At 36.3% G+C, this 15851-nt stretch overlaps 1 protein-coding gene across 4 annotated transcripts in view; it reads right to left on the bottom strand.

The window, feature by feature from the left end:
- SYNE2 (spectrin repeat containing nuclear envelope protein 2) overlaps positions 1–10841 on the bottom strand; it is a 385421-nt gene extending 374580 nt beyond the window's left edge. For all 4 annotated transcript variants that reach the window (XM_074290333.1, XM_074290335.1, XM_074290334.1 and 1 more), the window contains exon 1: positions 10589–10841. The gene's annotated coding sequence lies outside the window, so the exon portion shown is untranslated. The remainder of the gene's footprint in view (positions 1–10588) is intronic.
- Positions 10842–15851: the final 5010 nt, after the last annotated feature.

Here is a 15851-nt window from a genome sequence, read left to right as displayed (position 1 = left end):
TGTGCAGCATGATAAATGGGGAAATATATTTAGAAGAATTACATGTTTAATCTATACTGGATTATTTGTGTCTAGGGGATGGAGAGAGAAGGAGAAAAATCTGAAACACAAGATTTTGTAAAAGTGAATTTTGAAAATTATTTTTGCATGTATTTTTAAAACTAAAAGGCTATTTTTAAAGAAATATATTAGCCAAACATATCCCTAGACCACTCTAGAAGGTGGAACAATAAAAGTAAATAAAAGAATGAGTCAGGTAGCAGATAATTAACCAAACTCTATAGTATCTTTCTAGCACTCTTTTTCCTCAAACTGCTACATGTGTATAACACAACTTCATTGTTTCATATATAATCTTTTGGGGGATTCTTCTTTGAATATTGAAATGTTCGGATTTGTTGAAAATTAGGTTCATAATAACTTTTTTAAATTTAACATCATCACAATCTTAATTTATATCTTAGTGAATCAATGTAAATTACTAAAATATTATAACTTTTCAGGAATACTCTGTAAGTATCCAACAAGATTCCTTGTTTGACCTTTCATTTTCATTTTAAAAGGTTACAATGAGTGTGTACTCTGTTATTATGCTTCTACTGTTTTCACTTGGCATTATTTCAGAGATATTTCTGGATTTTTCTGTTCCTCATACCTGTTAACCTTAACTGTATTATAATATTTTGTAATAATAATACCACAATTTATGTGACTATCTATCTTACTGTGGGAAATTAGGTTTCACCCAGTTTTCAAAATTACAGCTACAAAAGTCTCTTTAACAGATTGTTCTCTTTTTTCCATTTGATAGCATTCTCAGACTATATACTCCCTCCCCAAATAGAAGGGTTTGGAGATTTTTTCTTTTTGCAATTATGTAAAACATTTTCATATTCACTAATCAATAAGTGTAAGTCTTCCCAAGTTTTCTGAAATCTTCCCATTCGTCATTTCTTATAGGACAATAACATTCTATTTCAATCATATCTTTTCTTACTTTTATTACAAGAGTTTTCTAATTGATCTTCCTGATATCCCAGTTCTTCTCTCTTCCACTGCAACCTCATTCACCTACTAAAAGCATCTTCCTAACGCATAGATTTGGTCAGGCCAATCTCATGCTTAAAAAATTCACTTTGCTTCTAGGATAAAATGCAAACTGTTTAGTCTGGCATTTAATGCCCACAGAATCACAGCATTTGAGAGGTAGAAGGGTCATCAAAGCCTTTCTGGTCCAACCTATATATGACAAAGAGTCCCTTCTACAATATAATTGTAAAGTGGTCAATCTACTTCAAGCATCCTTTGCTTGAAGACCTTTGTTGAAGGCCAACTTATTGGTGTCTCAAGGATACCAGTCATTTTTGCTCAGATTTATGTGATAGTCAACTAGCATTTGTTAAGTGCCCACTATCAAATGAGATAAGCACTTAGCAAAGAACCTGGAATACAGTGGGTGCCTAATAAATGCTTGTTTCCTTCCCTACTATGTGCCAGACACTATACTAAGCATTAAACAAGAGCTCCAATAAAACCATGACATTCCCTTCAATTACTCTATCTTCAAGACCTACCAAGTTTGCTGAACTCAACTTACCCAACATGGTACAAGCTATCACTGTGCATTTGCATAGACAGTCCCCATTCCTGAAAAGCATACAATCCTCTTCTCTTCTTTCAAGGCTCAGCTCAGACACCACTCTACATATTTTCTCTGATCCTTCTAAAGGAAAATTTTCTCTTCCTCTGAAAATTTTCCAATAGCAACCTTTTATTTTCAATCAAAATCTACCTATGAGACATCATGTTTTCCCTTTCTCCTCCATCAAATGCAAACTACTTGAAAAGAAAGAATGCCATTTTTATCTTTAAGCCTCCTAAGCTAAGCACACTGCTTATTTCCTATATGCATTGCATTGAGTTTTTAATGAAAATTTATTGAACTGGAAAGTGGCTCTACTAGATGACTTTAGGAATCCCTTCCAATAAGGCAGTTCTATAAACTTTTTTTTTTTTTTTTGTCTGAGGCAATTGGGGTTAAGTGACTTGCCTAGGTCACACAGCTAAGAAGTGTTAAAGTGTCTGAGAATAGATTTGAACTCAGGTTCTCCTGACTGGTGCTCTATTCACTGCGCCACCTGGCTTCCCCTCAGTTCTATAAACTTGTGATCAATAATAAAAGGAGAACATTATGAAACTATAATACCTGGCAAGCACATTTATTAGCAAACAGACATTGGAAGTAAAATTTGCATTGTGGTCCACCATCAACTCAATAGACCAAATACAGCCATGGAGCTATGCTATTCTCATGGTAGAAAAATATACAGTAGGAGCTCCTAGGCTGGAAGAATTTGTGACTACGAGAAATGAGGAAAAACAGCTTCTCACCATAAAAGAGAAAAAGATAAGTAAAACAAAAAGATTGTATGCCCCAATTATGTTGAATTTTAAAATAATATCAAATCTTCCCTGGAAGAATCCATAAATCTTCTAAAATAGTAGTTTTTTTATTTTATTTTTATGCATAATATTTATTTTTAGTTATTTATTTATGCATAAACCTCTATTACCTGGTACAGTATGAAAACTAAAACTATGGCAACATAAAAGTATATTTTAATCATTTTCTAAGTCCAATAGTTCCTATATCCAACAGTTAATAAAAACTACTATATCAATCCAAATATATTGCAAGGAAAATCTAATCTTCCCTTGAATGGAGGTATAACTTATGTCATCCACTAATTTAAGGTAATTAATATTTATGGATAATCAATACAGGCATGCTAATATTTTAAAGACATGATCATTAAAGACATAAATTCTAAAGCTTTTTCTTTGAATATAATTCATCTTTTTTGGAAGTTCATTCACTTTTTCAGAGCACTTACCACATAGGAATACATAATAGAAGGCAAGTAAACAAGGTCTAAAATCCTAGTTAATGAAACTTCCCCCTATCCAACCTTGGAAGGCAATATAATCCTGTACCAGACTCAAAAGAACACGTCTAAGCAGGTTTTATAGGAGTCCATTCTGAATAATGATGGCTCCATTTTTTTCCTCTTTCCTCTCTCTCTCTCTCTCTCTCTCTCTCTCTCTCTCTCTCTCTCTCTCTCTCTCTCTCTCTCTCACACACACACACACACACACACACACACACACACGAGCAAATATTAGAAGCTAAGACATGATAGATCATTCTATTAGTACATTCTCAAAGTGTTTTTAAAACACTTTGAAAACAGTATTTTGACCCTAAATAAGCAATTACTTTAAGGTGTAATAAGCAGACAACCTAAAACAATGTCTTGGATCATTTCAACAAATACTTTCACTGTCCAGACCTGAAATGGTGCTACAGTTTGCTAAGAAAAACAATCTGGCAAACAGAGAATACAGATTGATGACTCACAAAAAGTACAGGCATACTTGAAAACTTCTAGAACATTAGTTAATACAGACTATACTTCTTTACAATGAATTATCCTGTAGTTAATAATAGATCTTTTAACAGATCCAGGAAGCCAAACAGATGACAAACTAGACTAAACATTATTTATAAATGTAATTATTACCCAACTTATAATCATGTAAATTAAGAATTTAATTTAAAATATTAGCAGTTTATTTTTAAAGCTAGGTAAAGACAATGGTTCCTACCCAAAATTACCAATAAATATTAGAAGTAGACAATATAGATACTAGGCTAATAACTTCTAGAAAATCTGATTCTGGATTTTTTAAAAAATCACCTTTATTATAATAGACCTTGATTGTCAGAACCATTTGGTTATTTTTGATGGATGAATGTTCTATCACCATTCTTGTGCTGATCAAACTGATCAAATACGTCTTTGTGCTAGAAAGGACTTGTAAGGTCTTAATCCCACTTCTTCATTTTGTGGGTAGAAAACTGAGACCAACAAGACATGATATAAATATTATGTTTTTTTTAAGTCTAAATGCAATATTTTGGTAATGCTGAGCAGCTTTCCTTGATTTTCAGTATTAGTGTAGGTATGTAAAATGCTTTAAAATTCATATTAAAAACTTAGTTGAGGCCTTTAAGATGTTACAAATCCTATAGGGACCTCCAAACACATGATACAACATGCCTACCAGAGCCATGGAACTTTATCATCAACCTTACTTTATTTTATTCATTCAACAAATTTAATAAATATTAAAAGCACTCAGTATGTACAAGGCACCCAGTTAAACAAACAAAAAAAAAAAAAACAATACATTCCTTCAAGAAGCTTATGTTCTGTTGCAGGAAAACAATCTGTGCACAGAAAAGGAGAGAAGGTAAAATCTAGGAATAGTATGGAAATGAGGGGTGTAATATCCAGTGCTTGGCACAGTACCTAGTACATAGTATTGCTTAATTAATGCTTATTGAAAATGTTGGAGGGGATGTGGGAAAACTGGGACACTAGTGCACTGTTGGTAAAATTGTGAACTGATCCAACCATCCTGGAGAACAATATGGAACTATGCCCAAAGGGCTATAAAATTAAGCCCTTTGATCCAGTAATACCAGTGCTAGGTCTCTATCCTAAAGACATTTAAAAAAGGAAAAAGGACACTTTTTTATTAAAGATTTTTATTTTCAAAACATATGAATAGATAATTTTCAACATTTACCCTTGCAAAATCTCATGTTTCAAATTTTTTTCTTCCTCCCTTCCCATACACCTCTTCCCCTTGTTTACAAGTAATTCAATATGTTAAACATGTGCAATTCTTCTATACCTATTTCTACAATTATTACACTGCACCAGAAAAAAACAAATCAAAAAGGAAAAAAAAAAGGAGAAAGAAAACAAAATGCAAGCAAACTACAAAAAAGTGAAAATACTATGTTGTGATCCACACTCAGTCCCTATAGTCCTCTCTCTATGGGTACAGATGGCTCTCTTCATCACAAAACCATTGGAATCTGCCCTGAATCACCTCACTGTTGAAAAGAGCCACATATGTCAGAATTGATTATCATATAATCTTGCTGTTGCTGTGTACAAAGTTTTCCTGGTTCTACTCACTTCGTCTCTCCAGGCCTCTCTGAAATCATCCTGCTGATCATTTCTGGTAGAACAATAATATTCCATAGCAAATTCATATACTATAACTTATTCAACCATTCTCCAACTGATGGGCATCCACTTGGTTTCCAGTTTCTTGCCACTACAAAAAGGGCTGCTACTAAAATATTTTAGCAGCTTTTTTTGTGATAGTTAAGAATTGGAAATAAAAGGCTTGCCCATCAATTGGAGAATGGCTAAACAAGCTGATATATGATTGTCATGAAATATTAAAGCATTATAAGAAATGATAAGAAGGATGATGATTTCAGGAAAACCTTACATGAACTGGTGCATGGTGAAATTAATAGAACCAGAACATTATACACAGTAACAGCAATATTATCCAATGAAAACTTGTGAATGACTTAGCTATTCTCAGTAATACAGTAATCCAAGACAATCCCAAAGGAGGACTAATGATAAAAAATAATATTCACCTCAGAAAAAGAGCTAATATTAAATAAATACAGATTGAAACATGCTATTTTTATTTTCTTCATTTTCCCTCTTTTGTTTGAGTCTTCTTAAACAAAATGACTAAAATATAAATAGTTTATATAATTGCAATGTATAACATGCGACTGCTTACTGTCTCAGGGAAAAGAAGTAGAGGAAAGAAGGGAAGAATTTGGAACTCAAAAATTTTAATTAAAAAAATGTTAAAAGAAAAACACCTGTACTTCAGGAATATCCATTTGAAAGTTATCTACAGAATAGACTGGTGAGAAAAGAGATTATATGGATTAAGAGATAACAAATTAAGTGAGAGAAAAATAGAGTTTAAGATAAGGAAACAAATACAAAATATACTGTGGAAATCAAAATAATAAGATTGACAAATTGATTAGGTGTCAGAGGTAAGGGAAAGTGAAAAAACAAGCATGACTCCCATTTAGAAAATTCGAATGATGGTGTCCTCAACAAAACCTGAGAAACAGGATTAGAAAGGGGGAATATTTGTGTATAGGGCACAGAACAATTTGTGGTAAAATAATGAGTTCTGGACTTAAGTTTAAAATTACAACATAAAATTAAGTTCCAGGTGCTCAATATCCTGCTTTTCGAAAATTTGTTAGATTCCTTTTTAGGAATATATTAATATTTGAACTTCAATGTTTCTCTGGGTTACATAAGATTTATTACTAATTTTGTTACTATTTTTGGACAAGATCTGTGACTTCGTGGGTTTTATAAGGAAATTTTTTTTACCAATGAAGAGTTTCACTTATACCACAATTTATAGTCATGGAGAGATTAGGTGACTTGTCCAGGATCATAAAGAGCCAAAGAGAGAGCTTCCTAATGTAGAGGCGTTAAGCCTCTCTGTCTACTATACCATACCACCTTTTTGCTCCTGTGTTGTAAAAAGAGCTTATCATCTCAGATGGCATGACTTTCCTTTTCTTACATAGCATCAAAAGGGACCATAATCAACAGGTAGATGGGAAATGACTACATTTACATCATTAGTAATTATATTCTAGAAATGCTAGATGATCCTCTGAGATATGGGCATTTTCATCACAACTCCCTCCAGAAAAAGCTTTTATAATTATCTAACTTCAGCAGGATCCATAAAAATTTGACTTCAATTGTGCCTTACCACCATTGAAGGAATGATGAACTTTAATAGATATACCTATATATCAAAAAGCATAATTTTCCCAGTATTACAGAAATTTCCAAGTGAAAATGGAATACAGTAGAACATCTTGAACAAATTATGAAAGTTTAAGAAATTTACCCCTCCCTAAATGAAGATAGATATGCTTGAATGGCCTGGGAACTCTGATTTCTATTCTATTGAAAATGTATGAGCTATAATTAAGGCTAGACTTGGAAAAATGAACAGGAATACTTAATACCTAATGGGATTAAAATTTGGTTTCATCATAAAGAAATAAAAATTACATGTTTTAAAATCTTGTGACCTCAATGCCAAATGATATAAAACTTGTAAGTATAGCTAAAGAATGTTTCATATGAAATTTTATTAAGCTATAAGGAGATAGCATTCATTATGTTTTAAGTTCTACAATATTACAAATATTATATAATTGCGCTTCCACAAAAGCCCTAGAAGGTAGGAACTATTATTATCCTCATTTGACACACGAAAAAATTTGAGATGAACACAAATTAGGTGACTTTTCTAATATCATGCTGCTAGGAAGTGTCTTGTTTCAAATTTGAACTCAGATCTTCCAGTCTCTAGTCTTCCATCTCTCTGTTCACTACTAAAGCTGTAAGGTGTACCACCTAAATTAATAAAATTCAGGATTTTTCTTTACTTTGTAATTCACACAATGCTCCAAGTCCTAAATAAATGCTTTGTTGAATGGAATTGAACTTTTACAACAGTTCCAATGTAGTTGTATTAGAAAATCACAATCTTATTTTTGTTTAAAGTTTTTTTAATCTATATTTTAAAATTTCATATGACTCATGAAAAACAAATATTCAAAACCACTGGTTTACATTCCCATACCTACCTTTGGAATGTCCAAAAACATTTAAAACATGACTGAATCATGCTGCCTAATGATTTACAGTAACTGAGTTTTATAATACAGTCACCTTAAGTTCTATGTGGCAATACTCTAAAACATGTTCAGAGAAGCTAATGTTTTAATTAGCATTAATCTGTACAAATATTCATGAAATTTCTTAAATAAGTAGCCTATTTAAATATGTTTTAAAACAACATCAAAAGCCTAAATTTGAGTTTATAGGTACAAACCAGTTCCACTAAAATCTATTTTTTTTTAATGTTTAAATTAAATAAGTGACTTGCTGGATCTCTTAAATTCACAGGGGTCTGAATTTGGAGCAAGAAGCAATGTGTAAGATGGCCTAAGCCAACCTCCTTAGTTTACAGACAAAAATAAATCACCAAATCATAGAATTTTAAAGTTTAGAGGGACTTCAAAGGCCACCTAGTCCAAGCTATACAGCAAGGAAATTAAAGACTTCCACAAAGTAGGAAGCCCAACACCATCCACCCAGAGTGACAGTTCATTCCACTTAAGACAGTTCTAATAGTAAGTTGTTTACTGACTTCAACCATAAATTTTCTTCTTTGTAATTTTTCTCATTGTCTCTCATGGTTTTGCCTTATAGGACCAAATAAAAGAAATCCAAATATGGAAGGAAGAATATGGCAGCCTTCACATACTTGAGACAATAATATTCTCCAGAACTGGAATGTACTCTTCCAATTTCTAACTCCTAGAATTCCTTGTTTTCTTCAAGGCTCAGATCACTTCCCATCTGCTACAATAAGCCTTTCCTGTTCACCTAAATTGTTATTACAGTCTTTCTGGTTCTCAATTATCATATCTAATTTTATGTTTAAGAGACTGGTGATAGAGACAAGTGATAGATATAGGTTCATAAATAGATATAGGTTGCTCTAGGCTCAAAACTAGGGAGACAAGGATTCAAACGTAGAGCCTAGGACAATCCTAAATGGAGCAGGGGAAAACAAAGCATTCAGTGCCCCCAAGCAAGTCTCTGAGAGTATAAATTGTAAACAGGCACAAATCAACATTGGTAAAGAGAATTTCCTCACCTGGTAAAGAGAGTTCCCTTAAATCAATGAAATCACTAATCCAGTCTCTATCCCAGGTCTAATATTTACATATGGCATCAGTCCAATAGAACAGAAGTGCCTTGAGGGGCCAGGATATCGCCTTTGTCTCTGTACCACTAGAGTCAGCACAGTGAAGGGACGGTAGACTGGACCTTGGACACCGGTTAGGGCTGGGAATCCCAGGCCTTCCTTGCACATAATGGGCACTTAATGAATGCTTGCTAGATCGCATGAAACTTACTGAACAGCCTCTACACACCAGAAATATATTACTCACACACACGATTCCACTTGTTCATACCTTTCCCATTGAATGCCATTTGCTTCTCTGATAATATATCAAGAAAAACTCGTAAATAGCTTTCTCTCGCTTTACTATAGAGAAACCAGTGAAGTTACATATTAAAACTATAAAAGCACAGGATTGGTTATGAAAGGGAGGAGAAAAGTTGAACACTCATTCTAGACCACTTAAAATGTCTTTGATGGCACTGTTTTAATGGTAGGGGCCTGGTTGGGAGGATGGATTATGTCTATACATATATAAAATTTTCATGGAGACGACTGAACCTAACCCAGCAAGACTACAGGAGTTCGGTAACGAAGCACTTTAGCGCTGTGTGAGTTTTACAACAAACACAGAAAACTAGACTGAAACCAAACTTTGATGGTAGCAAAGGTACGACAAAAGTAATCCGGTTGAAGGATTGAAATGAACCACCCCATCTTGGTTATGACTTGCTAGTACATGTACTGGCTAGTCTGCTAGTACCCGTCCAAGAGAAGGAAGAGGAAAAGGAGAGGAGAGGGAAAGAATAACATTCCCAGACAAATGCTATTTTGTACTTTTCTGGCTTCGCTAAAACAAGGCAACCAACCTCATCCTAAGCAGAAGGATCCTATTCTAAAACCCTTTCTCATACGCCCCTCTTTTTTATTTAAAAGAAAAAACAACCTGCTCCAAGAAGGTGTTAATAGTCAGACCCTAGAGGCAATTTCAGACAACAAAGACCCCAAGCAATCAAAATGGAATTATAATCCGCGCAGTATTAGCAGCCACCGACGCGGAGATGGATTTGCTACCAGCCCAGCCTCCTAACTACACCTCCCCCACCCACCCACCTCCCGGGAATCTAAGCTACCCCCGTCCCACCCCAAATCCGGCAGTCTCTTTGGTACCCAGGGGCGGACCTAGCGCCTCGCCCGGGATTTTGCAATCTCACAGCAGCTTTTCCCAAAAGCTGTGTAGCACTTAAGTGTTCAAAATTCTTTCCCGCCCAGGCATGACGAGAGGAACGATAACAATCGGCTAATACTAGAGAGCGTTGGTATTGGGGGGGGGGGGGGGGGGAGAAAAGAGGAGGGGGGATTTGGAAGAGGAGGAGGAGGAAGAAGAAGAGGGAGAGGAAGAGGAGGGGGAGGAGAGGGAGGAAGAAGAGGAGGAGGAAGAAGGGGAGGAGAAAAAAGAGAAGGAAGGAGAAAGCTTGAACCTGGGGTTGGAAGTCTGAGCTCTAAGCTGGTGTAACTATGGGCTGAGCCCCACCGAGTGCTACCCCTTCCCGAGGTAGGCGGGCTGGCGGCCCGAAGGTGACACAAAGAAAGAGAGACAAACGCCAAGCTCGGGCGCTCATTCCAAACCTCTGCGCGCTCCGCCCGCTGACAACTTTGCTGCGCCCCCAGTACACCCCGCTCGGTTCCCCCAGGCAAACTTTCCCGCGGCCGCCAGGCCAATCCAGTTATCCGAGCTTGGACTCCCGTGCCTTCCCTCTTCTTCATCCTCCCCCCCTCCCCATCCTCCTCCTCCTCCTCCCTAGGCGCAGGGAGATTTCCATCCATAGCACTCGCCCGCCCCCTCCTTTCCTCCTCCCCGCTCTCCCCGCCACAAGATAGCGGCGCAACGCACCAAGGCTTGGAGAGCTGGTGCGGCCACACTCACGACTCCTAGACCAGCCGGAGGGCGCGGGGCCGCGGGTTCTGCCACCGCTCTGTGCCTCCCTTTCTTCTTTCTCTGGGGCGCGAGCTTTCCCTTTCTCTCGCTCGCTTTTTCTGTGCAGTCGGTCGAGGCTCTCGGCTCTGCACAGCCCGCTCCGCTCCTTGGCGCTCGGGAAGCGGCAAACCACGCCCCACGCCTTCCCCGCCCGCCAGCCCGCCAGCCCGGGCTGCCCAGACTCCTGTTCTTAGAGCCGCCACCAGCACCACCCTCCCTGTCCACTTTAGAGCATGTCCGTGGGGAGCTGGGAGGCGGAGCCCCCCTCTGCTGCTTCCGAAAGACTGTCTAGGGCTTCAAGATTTAACTAACTCCAGTCCCGCAGAGTCTCCCTGAAGGTGACAACTTTACATTTAGTCAAAACTGCACTTGTCAAGCCCTTGAGAAAGTGGGAAGGCCTGAGGGGCGTGCGTCTGGGGCCAGAAAGTTAAGGATCCCCTACCTTATCCATAAAACCCCCAGATCCACTCAGTGCATCAGCTCTGAGTTCATGTTGGAGTTTACTAAACCTTGAACCAATCAAAGAAAAAAGTCTAAGAATTACCACTTGAGGACTCCCTCCACTTTCTTGATGCAGTTCCGTTCCGTTTGGGGCAGAAGGTTGGCTATCAGGTGTCGTTTTTGTTTTTATTTTTTTGGTCATATCAACTCATGCAATTGCCCACCAATGATTTGTGGAGTTAGAATGAAGACTGATGAAATCTAAGACCTTACAGAGAGAATGTGGAGAGTAATCATTTATATATTATGTTCTATACTGTGCTTGATTGAATGATTTTATAAATATTATCTCTTTCGAAATAGTCAAAATTCAATTAGAATCTTTAATTCTGAATTTGTTGACACTGCACCTTATCTTGTCAACTGGATGTTTCACATGTCCTTCAAATTTTAAAATTTCCAAAATATCCAAATTATCATCCCAAACTTATTCTTTTCTGTTTCCAATGGCACTACCATTCTTCCAGTTTCCCACTTTAGTAACTCTGGGGCTCTTTTTTGTTCCTTTTGTCTGCTTACCTCTAATATTCAGTCAGTTGGTCAATAAATATTTACTATTTTTGTGTAAGTATTGTGCTAAGTGATGGAGATATGAGAAACAACAAAAGACAGTACTTGTCCTCAAGAAACTCAAAATCTAATGCCAGTCAGGATTCTCTCAGTTCCATCCAAATCCATGACAACTATTGTATCTATTTTCTATCTTCAGACTCAGTAATACCAAGACACTGCCATTTTATTACTTCCTGGACTGTTGTAATCTTCAAGAGGCTAATACACATACGTTTTCTTTTCACACAATCAATCCTTCATAGGACTGCTGGAAGAATTTTTAATGTGTTGGCTTGATCATGTGCCTCCAATGTTCTAAAGTTTTCAATGGGTCCTTATTAGCCAAAATACTCGGTGTCTCAGACTGCCTTCTATTTCCCTGTGTCTATATGTTGTACATGATATTCCCTATGTCTGAAAAATCTTTCTTTCCCCTCTTTGTCTGCTGAAGCCATATCCATCCTTTAAATTCCTTCTCAAGCACTTTATGTACTTTATGTACATAAAGCCTTTCCTGCTTCTTCCTCCCATGGTACCTTTCCCCCTTAGACTTCACACAACACTTTATTCTTTACTCTCCTTAAACTATTTATATATACAATATATACACATACATACAATATATACATACATATTTGTCTCATCCTCATCATAGAATGTATGTCCTATAAAAATGGTGAATGTGTATTCAGTATACTGAAAAGAAACTTGGGTTTGAATCTCAACTCTTTACCTATTAAAGCCTCAGTTTCCTCATTTACAAAATGGACATGTAATATTAATACTTCTTCCTTACAGGATTTTTGAGAAAGTCTTTTGTAAAATCGAAAATGCTATTTAAATGTTAAGTTAATATTGTTTTATATGTTGTGCTATGTTACATAAACTTTATATCTACTCATGTGCCTAGGTCATTGGTCCATAAATAATAGGTACTTTATAAATGATTGTTGATTCAACCAAAACAAAATATCACTGTGTGTATGTGAGAGAGAGATAAAGACAGAGACAGACAGAGTTAGAGGCAGAGATAGAGAAAGAGAGAAATAAAGAGACAAAAAGACCATCAGGCAATTAATTTCATTCAATTGAATTAAACAATTAAGCACCTACAAGGTGGCACCAATAAAGAACATACCAATTAAACATAACAATAATAAATAACAAAAAATAATGTTCAAACATCTGTCTGCTTCTTTTTTTTGTAGTAGCAAATAGCTGAAAACAAAAATGCCCATCAATTGAGAAATGGCTAAACAAATTATGGCATAAATGTAATGGATGCTTTATGCATTGAAGAAAATAATGATTGTGAAGACCAGCAAGCCTAACTTCCCAAAACACAAATTTTATAAAGGGTGTTAACAAAGGTTTTGAGTTAACTTTAACTATGGTTAGGAACAGTTAGTACATAGAGCACCAGGTCTAAAATTTGGAAAACTCATCTTCCTGAGTTCAAATCAGGGCTCAGAAACTTATGTCATCTTGGGCAAGTCATTTAACCCTGTTTGCTTGTTTCATTATATATAAAATGAGCTAGAGAATGAAATAGAAAATCATTTCAGTATCTTTAATAAGAAAACCCCAAAGGAGTAATAAGGAGGACTAAAATATCTGACTGAACAACAACAGAAGATGTTTAAGGCACTATACTTTTATGAGATGAAAATATCTTTCCCTCAGTGAAAGAGGAGGAAAGACAATATCATTGATTGAAGGACAGATATTCCCATGGGTTACCATCTAAAGAAGATTTGTGGGTTTGAGGGAATGAAGCTCTAGGAACACTTTGTGGAGGAGACCCCTGCAGGGGGAGAAATTGTTCTCTGTGTAGTAATTTCTCCAAAGAGAAACACAAGAGAATTTGAGTCACAATTTAAAGAGCAGACATATACACTTCAGATAGGTAGTCACTTGAAGGAAAAGGAACCTTTGAGGAGTGGGATACTAGACATTAGATAAAAGAGTTTTCTGTGGGATTTAATAAAGTTAGTTGGGCAATAGATAGTTGAGATGTGGAGAAGGGCAGACCTTGGGGATTTAGCTAAATAACCTGATTATAGATGTCACTACATGAAAGATATTCAACAAAACAACTCTCCAAAGAGAAAAAGGACTTTCTGGCCCTGTAGTACCAGGAATTCTGAGTTGCCTTTGACCCATATCATCCTAAACATTTTATTCACTATCACAATACTATAAATTTAAGCCCATTCTTCCAAAGGACACTGTGTATAGATGTAGGAGAAGTTTATAGGGGACAGGGTAGTACTTTGCAATTGTTATTTTTTATTATACTATTATAGTAATGCCTTTGCTGAGCAGTAATTGCATCTTCTGGCTGCTAGTTCGTTAAGAACACATCACTGGTGGAGTGGGTGGGGAAGGTGAATGGTGGGGGTTGTAAGCTAGAGTGTTGTGGTCCTGTGGGGTAGATCCAAGATGATGAATTAGGAGCAGCCACTAAAACTCAATTCTTCAATATTCTTTACCAAACAACTATAAAATAACACTTCAAATTAAATTTTGTTGCTGCAGAACAACAAAAGGTCAGGATAACATTTTTTTCAGCTTAATAAAACTTAAGACATAGGCAGAAGAATTCTAAAACACTGGGGTGGAGGTCAGGTGTCCAGAGCCCACACATGTACTGGAGGCAATAGCAACAGCAACTTTGGGCACTCTCAGGCCAGACACAGTAAAGCTGTGAAACAATTGGTCAGAAAAAAATTATAGGGGACATTTTGCTGGCACTAAGTACAGCTAGTGCTGATTGACAACCCTATTGCTTATAGAAAATTCTAAGACACAGTTCCAGGACAGAGAGAAGCACTGGTGGTTGGTCACTTATGAACAGGGATTGTGGTCACAATACCAAAGCAGAGAGGAGAGTTAATATGTGCCACTTCAGGGAATCAAAGACTCTTCTTTGGTAAAAACAAAAAACAAACAAAAAAATAAAAAAAAAACAAAAACAAAAACAAACAAAAACAGAATTCAGATAAAGAGAATAATAAGCATTCACCTCTAAGATCATATCATTTTGGAAGCATGAAAAAATCTAAAGCTGGGAATAGTGCCTCCCCACTTACAGGTGATCAGAGCATAACTTTAACATAAAGTTCAAAGTCAAAAATTTGACTAGAAAAAATAAAAGCAAAGAACCTCCCCCCCCCCAAAAAAAAAAAGAATTAGACCATAAAAAGCTACTATAATGGCAGGGAAGATCAAGATATAAACTCAGAAGAAGACAATGTAAAAACAGTGACTTCCTTTCCCCCCCCACACACACACACAAAAAAGGGCCTCAAAGAAAAATGCTAATTGGATGGAAGCTCACAATGAATTCTTGGAAGAGTTAAAAAGATGAAAGTGATAAAAGAAAAATTGAGGAAAACAAATGAGTTATACAAGAAAATTGTGAAAAGAGAATTAGCAGCTTCATAAAGAGACCAAATTTTTTTTAAATTAGATTAAATCAAATAGAAAAAGAAGTTCAAAATCTTACTAAAGAATATAATACCTTAAAAATTAGGATAGACACCAGCAGTGTTACCACTGGTCCAGAGATCTTAAAGAAGGGAAAGGGACCTGTATATGCAAGAACATTTGTGGCAGCACTCTTTGTAGTGGCCAAAAACTGGAAACTGAGTGAATGCCCATCAATTGGAGAATGGCTGAATAAATTGTGGTATATGAATGTTATGAAATATTATTGTTCTGTAAGAAATGACCAGCAGGAGGATTTCAGAAAGGCCTGGAGAGACTTACATGAACTGATAATAAGTGAAATGAGCAGGACCAGTTCATTATAACTTCAATAACAATACTATATGATGATCAATTCTAATGGAGATGTCTCTCTTCAACAATAAAATGAACCAAATCAGTTCCATTTGTTCAATAATGAATAGAACCAGCTATACCCAGAGAAAAACTCTGGGAAATGAGTGTGAACCACTACATAGCATTTCCAATCCCTCTGTTTTTGTCCGCTTGCATTTTTTATTTCCTTCACAGGTTAATTGTACATTGTTTCAAAGTCCGATTCTTCTTGTGCAGCAAAATAACTGTATGGATGGATATGCATGCATATATTGTATTTAACATATACTTTAACATATTT

The sequence above is a fragment of the Sminthopsis crassicaudata genome, chromosome 2, assembly GCF_048593235.1.
Source record: "Sminthopsis crassicaudata isolate SCR6 chromosome 2, ASM4859323v1, whole genome shotgun sequence".
NCBI lineage: Eukaryota > Metazoa > Chordata > Mammalia > Dasyuromorphia > Dasyuridae > Sminthopsis > Sminthopsis crassicaudata.
This window is presented reverse-complemented; position numbering and strand designations above follow the sequence as displayed.